The sequence below is a fragment of the Enhydra lutris genome, unplaced genomic scaffold (genome assembly GCF_002288905.1).
Source record: "Enhydra lutris kenyoni isolate GAN:26980312 unplaced genomic scaffold, ASM228890v2 scaffoldscaffold16, whole genome shotgun sequence".
NCBI classification, from domain to species: domain Eukaryota; kingdom Metazoa; phylum Chordata; class Mammalia; order Carnivora; family Mustelidae; genus Enhydra; species Enhydra lutris.
In genome coordinates this window covers 1,157,773-1,171,866 of record NW_019154100.1, presented here as the reverse complement: position 1 = coordinate 1,171,866, position 14,094 = coordinate 1,157,773, and the positions used below count along the sequence as shown (strand labels likewise).

The 14,094-nt window shown below is 37.2% G+C and overlaps 1 protein-coding gene across 1 annotated transcript in view; it reads right to left on the bottom strand.

Annotated features, from left to right (window-relative positions):
• Nucleotides 1-14,094, bottom strand: part of LOC111147382 (zinc finger protein 804B) — a 524,142-nt gene that overhangs the window by 450,424 nt on the left and 59,624 nt on the right. The window lies entirely within an intron of this gene.

Here is a 14,094-nt window from a genome sequence, read left to right as displayed (position 1 = left end):
GGGGCACTTGGGTGGCTCAGTAGGTTAAAGCCTCTGCCTTCGGCTCAGGTCATGATCTCAGGGTCCTGGGATCGAGCCCCGCATTGGGCTCTCTGCTCAGCAGGGAGCCTGCTTCTGCCTCTCTCTTTGCCTACTTGTGATATCTCTCTGTCAAATAAATAAATAAAACCTTTAAAAAGAAAAAAAAAACACATACATATGCATTCTGTTTTACTAATTAAAATCAGTAATGAGAATACTAGTCAGCTACTTTCAAAGTTACCCTTTTTTTCATATCACAACTACCTCACTGCACCTGTTATTTGCACTTTTTGAGTTTCATTTTGAACTCACAGCCATCTCTAAACTCGAATTATTTCCATTACTTACAATTTCAAGCTTACATTTTCATCTCTTAGCGAGCAATAGCCTCCTTCAGCTGGATTATTTATCCATTTAGTAATAGTCCTGATATTTTTAAAAAGCTTTCTTGCTTTTTGGTAATAATAGAAAGCTGTATGCCCATTCTGAATTATCTCTGTCCCAGAATATAATCACATCTTCTCTAGGAAGTTCTGATTCTTTTTTGTAACTGAGATTAAAACTAAAATTCTTAGCCTAAGGGGGCACACATGAGTACTAGAGGTCTGCTTCTGTCATCGCCCATTTTAAAGTAATAGAAAAATTAGTTGCTTTAAAAAAATGAGTTTTGTTTTGTTTTGTTTTTAAACAGAACCTACAGTTCCATTCAGGAGTGAGGGTACAGCTAAGAGTCCAGGGCTATTTCTACATGGGCAGTCTTTCTTTCTCTCTCTCTGTTTTTTTGTTTTGTTTTGTTTTTTAATAAATGTTTACCTTCTACCAACTTGGTTTCCGTTTCCTGCTCGAGAGCCTATGGAAGAAGAGTGTAAAACCATGCAATGGTTGCTCTTACCCATTCAGTGGCCTGAGCAGTGGATGCTGCTGACCAGTCCCTCGTGGCAGGCTGGGTGTGCCCGTCTGCAGAGAGAAGGACTGAATCAGCACTGGGGACACCCGTCCCCCTCACACCAGTCTGTGACCTCAGGCTGAGCAGAAGCAAATTTGGGAGCAGGAATTGTCTATCCACCCTGAAATTTTCCTGGTCACAGCCTTTTCAGCAGCAGCCTGCTGTTCTCTTTCAATCTCTTCAGGATCTCTGTGGAAGGAGAGATCCCCTGTGACCACCCACTGGCCTTTACTTGGCGCCAGGCCTGGGGACAACCTCCTGAGCCAACATCCACATCAGATCCTCACAAGAGTGAGCTCTTGTAGTGCTAGAAGGCAGTGTCTCCACAGCGCAGAGGAGTCTGCTGTGGCAAGCAGGGGAAGAGAAGCCAGCACTGGGAGAGGCTGGTGGTCGGCCAGGGGGTCAGGAATCACAACAAGTAGAGGCTCGCTGAGAGTCGCCTGGATCTGGTTAGTGAGGGTTCCAGGAGCAAAGTGGCCTATGACAGGAGTGACTCCAGCGGCAAGAGTGAACTCCAGCACCCCTTGCTGGCCCGTAGTGGTGGAGGGCAGAACACGGCTATGGGCCAGGTTTGCCAAGAGACTGAGGGCACGAGCTACCAGCAGAAGCTCCTCCCAGATTCTCTTCAGATTGATCATGTCCGTATCATCATTTTCCCTATGTAGCTGTACTGTTCCATTTGAAAGTCGAGGCTGTGTGCCAGCCAAGTGAATTCCTGCTGCAAAGACTTTGAGGACATCCTCCTTCTCCTGCAGGACATCAAGGACTCCAGACAATGTGGAAGTTTCCCTTTAAGTGATGACAGGAACCCAGAGCAGGGTCATACAGGCCCCTCTCTGGGCAGCACCTTGTCCAAAACACTGCTGCTGAACCCTGTGGAGAGCTGGTGCCTTCCACAGATATAAAATGTTATCATATGGTATTCTAAGATACACTGCTAGTATTGCATCGCCCTCTTTATGAATAATTTATTATTTGTATTTATTTCCTAAAGGCTGTTTTCTAGAAACCAAAGTATCAGGAGCTAGGAGACTGAATGAGGAACAATAAATTATTTGGTAACCAGAGCATCTGACATCAATACCACATCAAATTTCAACTTAAACTAACATTTAAATCTACTTAAGTTATAACTTACATAAATACATACATAAGTTATAACTTACATAAACGCATACATAAAATGCATACATTTCCAATGTACAGTTCAATAAGTTTTGACAAATAAGAAAGCCCATAATACTACAATTACAATCATGAGAATCTATCCACCTACCATTATAAAGTAAATGTCACTACGGGGATTATAATTTTCTTTAAGAACTTTCTATTATTTTAACTCTACTGTCATGTATCTTCTCAATGCTACATTCTTAAGATTGTTAGAATTACTTGTCTCTTAATCAATTAAGAAGAACTAGTTCATTTTCCTTATGTACAAACATTGGGATTCTAGAACATCAAGTTAAGTGTGTGTGTGTGTGTTGGTTTATGTCTGAATATAGTTTTCCTCTTTAGCTAAGTCATCAGGTATAATAGCTATAATAGTCAAACTCAAAAGTAATTCACAATATAGCCTATATTCCTCCATTGTTTTTATATTATTATTTTATATTACTATTAACAGTTGGTTAAAATAATAGCATTTATAAAGAGATTTTTATATACATTTTTTCTTAGACATGTTTTTCACATACAACTACCACTTACCCTCAAAGTATCTTTAATTTATGGAATTCAAATTATTTCTGATTATAGCCTCCCAATTGAACCTATACTTCAGAGTGGCTAGAACTGACTGCTCTGTATTCAAAACTAAATAGATGCTAAAACCAGCCCCATTTTGAAGGAGAGCTCTTTCTCTGTAATTTTTTAAGATTGTATCATTTACCTGAAAAGCTTCTGATTTCGTTTTCTTAATAGTGTTTCTGAGGGAAAAAATCAGTGATTTTGGCTTCCGTTTGGATATGTATAATAAATAGTACCTAAAACAACTAGGAGCTTACATCTAGCCCTGTTCTTGTCACTAAAACCCTAAGGAAATCACCTCACATCTTTGATTCTCAATTTCCACCCTAGTGATGTTTCACAAATACAGAATCAATCACCCTTAAACTTTTTTTTCCATTTTGGTTTTGTTTTACAAACAGCACAGACAATTCCAGGACCTTGGCCTTCTCACACTAGGTCAATAGAATTAAGGCTTTCCATTAACCTAACAGTGAAACAAACATTCAAATAGGACGACAATGGATTTTTTTTTCCATTATATTATTAGCAGAAATAACGAAATTGACTCTGATGAGGGGCTAGAAGCAGAAACATGTTCACTTTTAGCCCAGAAGGCTGATCTATAGTCTGCGTAGTTTGGATTAAGGATCAAATGCGTGCTGGTTGCAACATTGTTTCAGCGTCTCAAGACTGCCTGTATACCTCATTGATCATTCTATCCAACTGAACAAGAAGCACCAGAGAATTCTTGGGAAAGTAGTTTTACAAGGAGAAATTAGAAGAAAACATTTATGATCTAATATTCCCTGCATGTCCCCACCTCCTTGAGCACTAAGCATATAACCACCAGCTTCATACAGCAAAAGTGCAGCTCTTTCTGCCCATGGGTTTCTGTCCCCATGCTACTTAAAAAAAACTTAAGTTGCCCCATACAACATCTCAAGAAATCTTAGTTCATTCTAGGCCATTGTACTCAATGACCCTGCAACAGAATTATAATGCCTTCCTAGAACCAGTCTTTTTCAAACCTTCAGATTCTAAATTTCCTATCTTTTATTGGTCCTGAAATTTCTTGAGTACTGAGTTCCTACCTTCATCTTAATACTGTAATACCCTAGCAACAGGCGAGGCACATGTAATCACCTAATTTTTCATACTCGAACTCAAATACCTCCGTTAATCTCCATTACCACCTTTAAAGATAAGCTGTTTCCAATCCATTTTATTGATTAGGAGAAAAGGATCAGAAATGTTAAGTAATTTCCTCAGAATCCATGGATTGTAAATGACAGAGGTAAGATTGCATCCTCAAATCTTCTAAAGTTAGAAAAGGTAGGTAATTACAGAGGCAAACTGACTTATGTAGTATTACCATTAAAATATGTTTTTTAAAAAGAGGAAGATAAAGCAAAAGAAAGCAGAAAGGAAACACTGAAAGAGGATAGGAATTTTAAATTTGCCAATTTGTGTTTTTTGAGTATAAATTCACATCAGGTTAAAAAATAACCTGACATTAGCACTAAATTATTTGAATTGGTCCAGTCTCACCATATTAATAACACTGATATATTTTCAAACTGACAGTACAGCCTTAATCCCTCAGAGGTTACAGTTGTACAGTTAAAAATTTCTTAAGATGGTAATCTCATGGGAAGTGTTCTTATTAGGATACATGTATATATTTTAAAGGAAAAGAAATGGTTTAACCAGTTATAGAGCAGTTCTGCCTCTTCGTTTTGGCTACCAGATCTATTCCCAAGGAAAATATGTTAAAGGCAGTCTATCGTAAGAAAAATACAAATATCCAATAAATGTGGAAAAGAAAAATTTAGAATCCCTATTATTCAAAGAGTTGGAGGCACCTTTCAAACAAGATACTATTTTTCTAAATTTTTAATTCCTGTTTTTGATCAAAGCTCAAATTGGAAACACCTTTGAAATTTCTTTTGGCAACATGCGACAAAAGCTTTAAAAATGTGCCTACACTACAAATAACTTAATTTCTTAAAATTTATCTTTCAGACATGAACAGAAATTCATTAGAATGTTAATCAACTATATCACTCACAATGTGAAAATCTGCATATAATCGAAATATTTAATGAACACTGATTGCTTAAATAAATATTGAAGCATTAAAACCATAGAGTACTATGTAGACATTGCAAGATACACTATATAAGACCAATTAAAGATATAAAGAGAAACTTCCAGAATAGACAAATCTTTAGTGACAGAAAATAGGTTTGTATTTTCTAAAATTTTAACTTGATTATTTTTCTAAGTAGGATCCACCACCAACATGGGGCCCAAACTCAAGATCAAGAGTCCCAGGCACCACCAACTAAACCAGCCAGCTACTACCTTGACTGTTTTTTATAATGGGGGAAATTTCTATTAAAATAACATTAAAAATTATCTAATAAGTTCTCTGGCTATAAATTAACCTGCATGAGAACAGTAATTGAACTGGACAAGATCTTTGCATTTGTTCTACTTATCTTTCTACAATTCCATAATGAATCAACTGATACATCTTATTTTCTAGACAAATCAGAGCTTGTAGTTGCTGCTAGGATTTCCAGAAGGATATTATATTTACATATAAAATAACATAACCTACTTTGACATTTTACGTCCAACACACTACTTCAGAGAAAACCTGTTAGGCATCATTCAATTTGACAAGCTTTTATAAAAATGTAACTTTTCATCCCTATGATAGATCACTCCATGCTCTGGTTAATTTGATCAGCATCAACACTTTAATTACATAATCTGAGTTCCCCGATGCCCTTTGGCAACACAAGCCTCAGCCTAATTTCTTTTTAGTAAGCGAATCTGATTTGGTCTCTAAGAAAGGCTCCAGAAGGACTGTAGCATTTTTTCCTTCCCATCAGCTAGCTGCATTAGAGCACACTCAAAGCATGCCAGTGCAGCACTGAGTCCACATGTCAGTGGGCACATGAGAGATGACAAAATCGTAATTCAGTGATGAAATAGCAGCTTACCTAACTTTTTTCAACAACTGAAATATATGGTTTACCAATGCATTTAAATATGTGAAAAAAACTTCAATATGTAAGACCAATTAAGATGGTTAGAATCAGCGAAGTAATTGATGATACTATTAAAATCCTTCAAGCCATAACAAATTTAGAATAAAATATTATAGTTCAACTTATGATTAAAATAACTAACACAACTTTTTATCCCCATCTCAAAGAGGATTTTCTATAAAACAATAAACATCTTAACTCTTCATCATTTTAATAAACAAACGACTGTTTCCAGAATATGCAAGATCTTTGGGGAGCTTGTAAGTCATGTAAGCCATTGTAATAACACATGACCAACTTCTCTTTATTTTTACTGACTTAAAAGCAATTGTGGGATCTTAGCTATTTTTATTACATGAAACTTTCTTAGGTTTCCTCAGAAAAGGAAATTATTTAAATGATCGATTGCAAAATTGAATCTCAAATTCAGGCTCAGTAATTTTATTTTTTACTTTCCCTTTAATAGGATCATACTGGTTCACTAGTTACTCCTTCAACTGTCTTCTTTGAGCTTTAGGATTCATTACCACCAAAAGGGATGTCTCACCAAGGAAGCATTGCTGAAATGATTGATATTTAATTAGAGAAGAGGTTTAAATCCATGTTCCTGTGACTTTGGCAGAATGGATTCTGTACTTGGGTCTGGCAGACCTAACCCTCACAATGACCTCAGAGAGTGTTTAAAAAAAAAAAGAATGGACATCTAATCTCAAGAATAGTTTGCTGATAAACGATAATGGATAATGGATAAGCCCCAGCAAAATAATTACCACCTCTTTCTCTTCTCCCTATCCTCAGGACAGTTTAGTAGCTGAGTAAAGAAAGACATATTTTGTAGGACAGTAATGGGGACACAGGCCCCCCTACAACTACTAATGATTTTATCTGTCAGATAATCTAATTTGCTTTTTTTCCTAAATCCTACCTTTGACAACATCTTGGGAAATTTACTGGCCAACAATAAACTCAAAGGAAAGAAACAAACATAAATGAACTATAGCTTTTTTTGTGTGGTTTCAGGAAATGGTTAGAATGAACATCTTCTTCAAAACTGTCTCATGCTGGATTGATATTTTTTAAATCAGGCCAGAGCTCTTGATCTACTTTCTATGATTTTGTTAACAAAAGTCCTATCCTTCAAACAAACTTACTATTCATAAAATAATAACTAATACTAATCAGTAGCTACCTGGCTAGGCATATTTTTAAATGACTAAAGAAATGGTGTTTGAACTAAAAATGGATGTGTGCGCACCTTGGTGGCTCAGTTGATTAAGCGTCAGACTCTTGATTTTGGCTCAGGTCATGATCTCAGGATCCTGAGATGGAGGCTCAGTACAGAGTCTGCTTGGGTTTCTCTCCTTCAGCCCTTCCTCCTGCTCTCTCGCTCTCCCTCTCTCTCTCACTCAGATAAGTAAATACATCTTTAAAAACGGATGGATGAATAAGAGTTGGCAGGCATTTGGGGTTTTGGGTGAGGAAGAATGTCTCGGGCAGAGGAAACAACATTGAGGAACATCCTGCATCTTCATAAATAGGTCAGGGAATTTTCCATTGAACTGAAAAACACTCTGAATCATGGAAATCGAAAGGAGTGGGGTGGTGTTTGAGGTTGTCTGGGAGGGTGCTCATAGGAATTTTGAGAGTGATAGAAAATCAACTATATTCTGATTAGGCAGATAAATTTGTCAAAATTTAGTAAAATGTGCCTTTAAAATGGCTGTATTTTACTGTGTGTTGGTTATATATCAATAAAATTGATTTAAAAATAAAAATGGAATTTGACACCTGAAAAGCCTAGAGTGCTAAGGCTTTAAGGAGTTATAGGCCGTATTAAGGATTATGTTATCCGTTTAAGGATAAAGCTATGAGAGGGTACTGAGTGATGAAGAGATATGGTAGCATTTTTGTTTTTTGTTTGTTTGTTTGTTTTCAATTTCTGATGTGACAAGGAGCAAAATAACTTGGAAAAGTACGCTTGAGAGAGGATTAGGAGACTCTTACAACAAGGCATAGGTAGAAGGTCAGTAACTTAACCTATGTTTATTGGCAGCAGAGATGGAAAGAAAGGGGTGGATTCAAGAGATGCTTAGAAGGTAAAATCAGCAGGATGTACTAATTATTTGGCAATAATCAGTGGGAAGAATAGTCCCCAATTTTCTGACATGAAGAGTAAGATACTTTGAGTTTGCTGAAATGAGGCAGGCTAAAGAAGGAGCAATCCTAGGTCTTGGATATTTTGAGAGTGGACTGGAGAAGATGGGCCATGGATAAAGAACTTAGAGGGGGTCACATTCATTTTTAGATAGGGACACGGGTAAAAAATGGACCTACAGGGACACCTGGGTCACTCAGTCAGTTAAGCATCTGCCTTCATCTCAGGTCATGATCCCAGGGTCCTGGGATCCAGCCCTGCAAGCAGGGAGCCTGCTTCTCCCTTTTCCTCTCCACTCCCCCTGCTTGTGCTCCCTCTCTCTCTCTCAAACAAAATCTTAAAAAAATATAAAACATTGAAAAATTAAAAATGAATTTAGAGAGACAGACCAGAACATCAAAGGTTAACAGCATCATCACCAAAGTCCTTCTATTTTCCCAAATGATTGTTAATACATAAACACACACACGCGCACAAGCAACTCAAACCACAAATATATTTAAACTGAAAGTAGTTTTATAAGATAACATAGACCAGAATTTTAAAATGTATGTTAACATTCTTTCTTTATAATTACTAAATGATATTTTAATCTGATCAAATTTCTTTAAGTTTCCCTGGTCAGTAATTTTATTTTAAAAACTGTGTGCTTTATTCCTCTCTTGGCGACTAATAGTTCAGTATCTACCATATACTAGAATGTGGCTCCTAAAAGTTCTCTATGTAAAATATGACAATTTTATTGAAATCAGTGTTTCTCAAATTTATTTGAAAACAATGCCCATTTTTGAGCAACAGGTTTTTGCAGATCTAAGTGGACAGAATATAATTTTTAAAATAGTAATCTATACAATTTTCAAATTGCCTTCTGTTTTGCTGCTTCTCTACATGATATCTGGTAGGAATAATGGGAACAACTCTTTTGTCCTGAAAATAGATTCAGTTTTATTATTTAATCCCCAAGGATTTCTTTCTGGCAGAAATTCTTCATGTAAAATCCTCCAATTAATGAATCAGGTCCTTATATTGCTATATTTTTAGCATTGTTCCTCTACCAATAAGTCTGCATAAATTTTCCAGGATCCCCTCTGGCTTTAAAATTATGTAACCTCATGCAAAATATATTCATCTTTCTCCCTTTTAAAAAATTCCTCATTGCCAGAGTCTTTCTATACTATGAACTTATAGCAATAAATTGGTATGACTCTATTGTAAAGCAAAAATATTGGAGCCATGAAATAAAGATGCTTCGGAATTCACCCAAGCTTGATAATGTTCCTTAAAGCCACCATCCAACTAAGACTCATGAGAAAGACCTTAGCATAAATTCAATTTATATCTAAAAGCCCTAATTAGACCCCTATTGAAGCAATTATCATTAGGCTTTCTATTGTGCTTGGCTGCTAGAAGAGTTGTTCTCACTGTGTACAATAAATGAGGAAAACATCTAAACATAACATTTTGGGACTAGAAGGTTCCTTTGAGATTAGCTGTTTCAAACTCTTCAATTTATAGGTGAGGAAAAGGAGGTGCGATGAGGTTAAGTGAATTGCTTAAAAGCAGTTTTCAAAATCAAAATTTGTTACATGAATTTAGAGTATATTGTGTGAACCATCAGAAGGTTTTCAAATGCTACAAAATATTTCTCCTAACCAAATACATAAAATCAACAGTACAAAAGAAAAAGAAGAAACAAGTACCAAACTTGTTAGATTTAAATATTTCGGCTGAGACGACTATGTTCATTCCCAATATTTTCTTTTTCCGCAAAGTTCATTTGTGATGACTTTAAGTGCACAGCTCACTAAATCTTGCAAGAAAATGGAATCACCTATGTTATAAGATATCTTCCTGTTTTATTAAAAAGCAATCTGGCCTGTCCTCAACAAACTATTTGCTGAGTTTGCAGTTCAAAACTGAGTTTTCAAAAAGGAGATAAGCAAATAAAATAAGTGCTCTTCATTCTATGTCACTTTGCTTTAGATGAAGCAGGAATGGGCCAGGGCAGTGCTGATTCAAAAGGAAAATGAGTCAAACAGAATTTGGTGGATATTGGTTGAGACACAGGAAGGCCTTAACTGAGAGGCATCATTGTATTGGTACAAAATGGGACTGAGCAAGATTTGTTCAAAAATCCATAAAGTCAATGATGCACAGTATTGGAAGAAATGGGAAAAATCATTTAGACTTGACTTATTCTAAAAATGATGAGAAGACTGTGGTCCAGAGAAGAAAATTGGCTTACTTGGGTTTTGGGCTAGTCAGTAGACAAGTTTGAACTAGAGGTCAAGTCTCCCGGGTTCTAATAGTTTGACCTCACCACACAGTGGAGACTAGGGAACACAGGTATCTGCAAACTAACACTTGTGTAGAGAAGTCAAGGATAGAGTAAGAGGCCAGGGAGGATCTGGGCTGCAATCTGAGAGGGTCCCTGGGGTCCCAGAGTATCTGGTTGGTACATCTGGTTCTCTGTATATTAGATGCCCAGAAGCTAGTGCCTTGTGATTTTTCTATTCCAGAAATTAAAGTCATTTCTTTCTCTCTCAATCTTGTCTTCCTTAGTGGATTGTTGAAGATGACTGAGAGAGGGTTCACACTGCATAAGCTGTAGTATTATCTCTGTCTCCTGTGCCAGGACCTCTAGCTCTGCCTGAAAAGTACCTGACATCCTGAAAATTGTGATTCTACCAAATGAGATCACAGTCTTTGCTTCTATGCCATAATCATCTCTCACAGGACTCTACTCAGCTCATCCCACTCTCCCGAGTCCAACCTTCCATCCGCCTTTTCAAAATGGTGATCCTTTGAACACAGAACTAGATGAGGACAAAAATTTACCAGAAAAAAACTCTGTCGTTGCTTTTTGGGCTTGGTCATTTCTAAAGCATTTGTCAAAACCACAACCATTGGACATTCTTTCAGGGATATTGCTATACATGATTGATCTTGCCTTGTCCTCTAAGAATGGGCCATTTGTCCTAAACTTCCTTCCTAGATTTATTTGAGCATTACTGCTGATTGTAAATCTCAGCTTTTATTATTTTGGCAAATCCACTCACCTAAAGAAGGGATAAACCTCACTCGAATTGTGGGATAGGGTTCCAGGGTCTGGGAGAGGTCAGATGTAATCTAAAAATTAAGAACAATTCCAGAAAGCCAAAGATAACACGAAGTGGGGTGTGTTCAGCATCCAGCTTATACAGAAGAGCAAAGAGGCAGATGAAAGATAAAGCAAGAGGTCAGGAAGGGGTCAAGAAGTGTTTAAACAATACTAATTTGAAAGTGTATTAATAGATAAGATGAGGTTCCTACATCCCCTGAATTAGTAGTCTTCATATACTGGATATTCAACCTTCCCATTGTCTTTTCAAATCCTCTCAGAAAAATGGGGTTTGTGGAGAAGTTTACCATGCATAAACCAAACTAGAGTCGGAGTCAGAGTCAGCACAATGGTCCCCCAACTGTAGCTCTATCTCTCCTCTCCCTTCAAGACTGCTCATTTTTTTGAGGTCAGCACTGTGGGAACCCTGTGTGCTTCTGTTGCCGCTGGGGACTTGCGACCTCTATCAGTAGTTTTCTTGTCTACCAAACTTCTCTTCTCAGCTTTATTTCAAACCAGAAGGGAAATACCTTCCTCTACCAGTGTGCAGCCACCAACAAGTGTATCAGCCCCAATACCAGAAACTATTCTTGTCCACTTAGTTCTTTTCAATTTGCCACAAGATTATGATATCTAAGGGGCTGAGGGGGTCATGGCCGAGTGTATTCAGCTCGCTGCATTGGAAACCACTGCCATTCCTTTGAGAATCTCCTCCCTGGTCCCTTCCCACCCATCATTCAGGCCTTGACCCTGAGTCTGGTGCCTCTTTCCAAACTTCAGACATGGTCATAGAGACCTTTTGTTCTTAAAAATGTCTTTGTTCCATCTTGAATTTTGGGTTCAGTCAGGAGATAATGATTTGGACACATAAACAGTATCTGAACCCCAAGTGTGAAGAGACTTCATATTCCTCTAGGTTCCAGGAAGGACCACTGAGCAAGCTGGGTAACAGTCATGGCAACGGCTCGGAGTGTTTCAGTTTGAATATTTTGCACTCAGAGGCCACCTCCAATGTGCTCATGCACTATGTCTTTATTAAACTTTGATGATTAGACTGACACAGGCGATTCTGTACCTTCCCATCTCTTACACAATTCTTTCTATCAAGTAAATGCTTGATTAAATACCTCTTGATTATCAAGATAACAGACAGAACCAATGCTGTGACTAAACCAAAATGGAAAATCATTTATACTGTGTTTGCTTATTTTATATTTACAAGTGGCCATGGACAGAGCTCTTCTTTGAATCCATGCCACTTCAAAATTGTGGTGCTACTGTCAAGCCTCATCGAATCATATCATTTTCCACACTGCTTCTCTGTAGGATTACCTCTTTTTCTCTCCACCATATTGATTAAGAAGATCAATTTCACAATTGACAGAAAGCATCATACTAAATAGAAGTGTGTTCAATTTTTCCTAAGCTAAAGCTCACTATTTTTTTGCCCATAATTTTCCAGGCTGAAAGAGGTAATTAAACATTCTAGAATAAGAGGTCTTCACTTTGAGCACCAGCTGGCCTGTAGGATGCCTTTAGCTATAACTACAACCAGGGGTGGAAACAATGTTAATGAACTTTAAGCAGAGAAAATGACTAGATAAACAAATAAGGATTGCTTATAGATAGACTATCATCAGGCTATTGAAGCCAGGTTTAGAGTCTTTTTTGTTGTCGCTCCCATAAAAATAAAGATTGTTCTTACTGTTTTACATTTGTAAAAAAAAAAAATTCTTCATAAAACTGAGGATTTTTCAAAAGTCTCTAATAATGCCAGTAAAAGGCCTTTCTGCATGGTTCCATTGCCTTGAGAACTCAGATTAAAATATCACCATAGTAAAACAAAATGAATAAAAATAGTACCTTTAGACGGTCTTATACTCACATAGTCTTGCTAAATAGTATTGCAGCTTGATTTGGATATGAGTCAATGACAGTTCATACCAACAATATACCATGGGGATAATTTTGGAATTCCATCTAGAACAAACTATTGCATTATAATAACAGAATAGAGGGACGCCTGGGTGGCTGGGTCAGTTAAGTGGCTGCCTTCGGCTCCAGTCACGATCTCAGGGTCCTGGGATTGAGCCCTGCATTGGGCTACTTCCTCAGTGGGGAGCCTGCTTCTCTCTCTGCCTCTGCCTGCCACTCTGCCTGCTTGTGCTCTCTCTCTCTCTGACAAGTAAATAAAATCTTAAAAAAAAAAAAAAAAAAGAACAGAATGTTTCCAAAACCCAATGGTACTCCAGCATTTCTTCTCATAATAAAAAGTGCCTAAATAAAGCCAATTAGTATAAATTTATGGCAGACTAAACTCAGTAGAAGAGCCGTTTCCCCAAGTGGCCAAAAAAAATAGATATTTTCTTTAAGAATTGTAGTATTTTTTCTTGATTTTTATAAAAATATTACTGGTTAGAAATAAAATTTTGAAAGAAAAGAAACCAACATTTTCCAGAAAGAATGGATTTCTATTTGGCTTTGGCACTTCTCCTTCAGAATCACCTGTGAGGTTTGGTTATGAGGCTATAATTCTAAATTTGTGCAAGCACATGGTAACCCAAGGATATTGTTTAGAGACGAATTACTACTAATTGAGTCATTGTCATTGTGTTTGGAACTGCAGCCTCTTAACAGGACCAGCTTTGCCAACACTATATTTTTCTCACTCCACAGTGCTACATATACAAGAGACACGTTTGAAAATTTAAAGTTGGAAACATCGGGGATTTATGAATACCATTTATGGTTGTTGAAAACACACAGAAAAACAACTGAGAATACTGCAGGCAGTCACAGAGATCCTTTTTATCTGGTCATTTCTTTAAATAATTCTTTCATGTGAAGTAAGATTTCAGCAAATATAAGCTGTAGCCTTGGAATTACTATGAGCACCAACCAGGCCCACTGGAGCTGGACTTACTGGCGATCTGACTTGGTTAGGAGCTATTGTAACCAGGGAATTATGGTTTGCTGTAGTTTCTTTATAAACTCATAACGCAAAGGTGGTTCTTGACATTTACAAAATAGACATTTTCTGTGTGTATTATAAATCCATGTCCTAAACCAAATTCAGAATTTC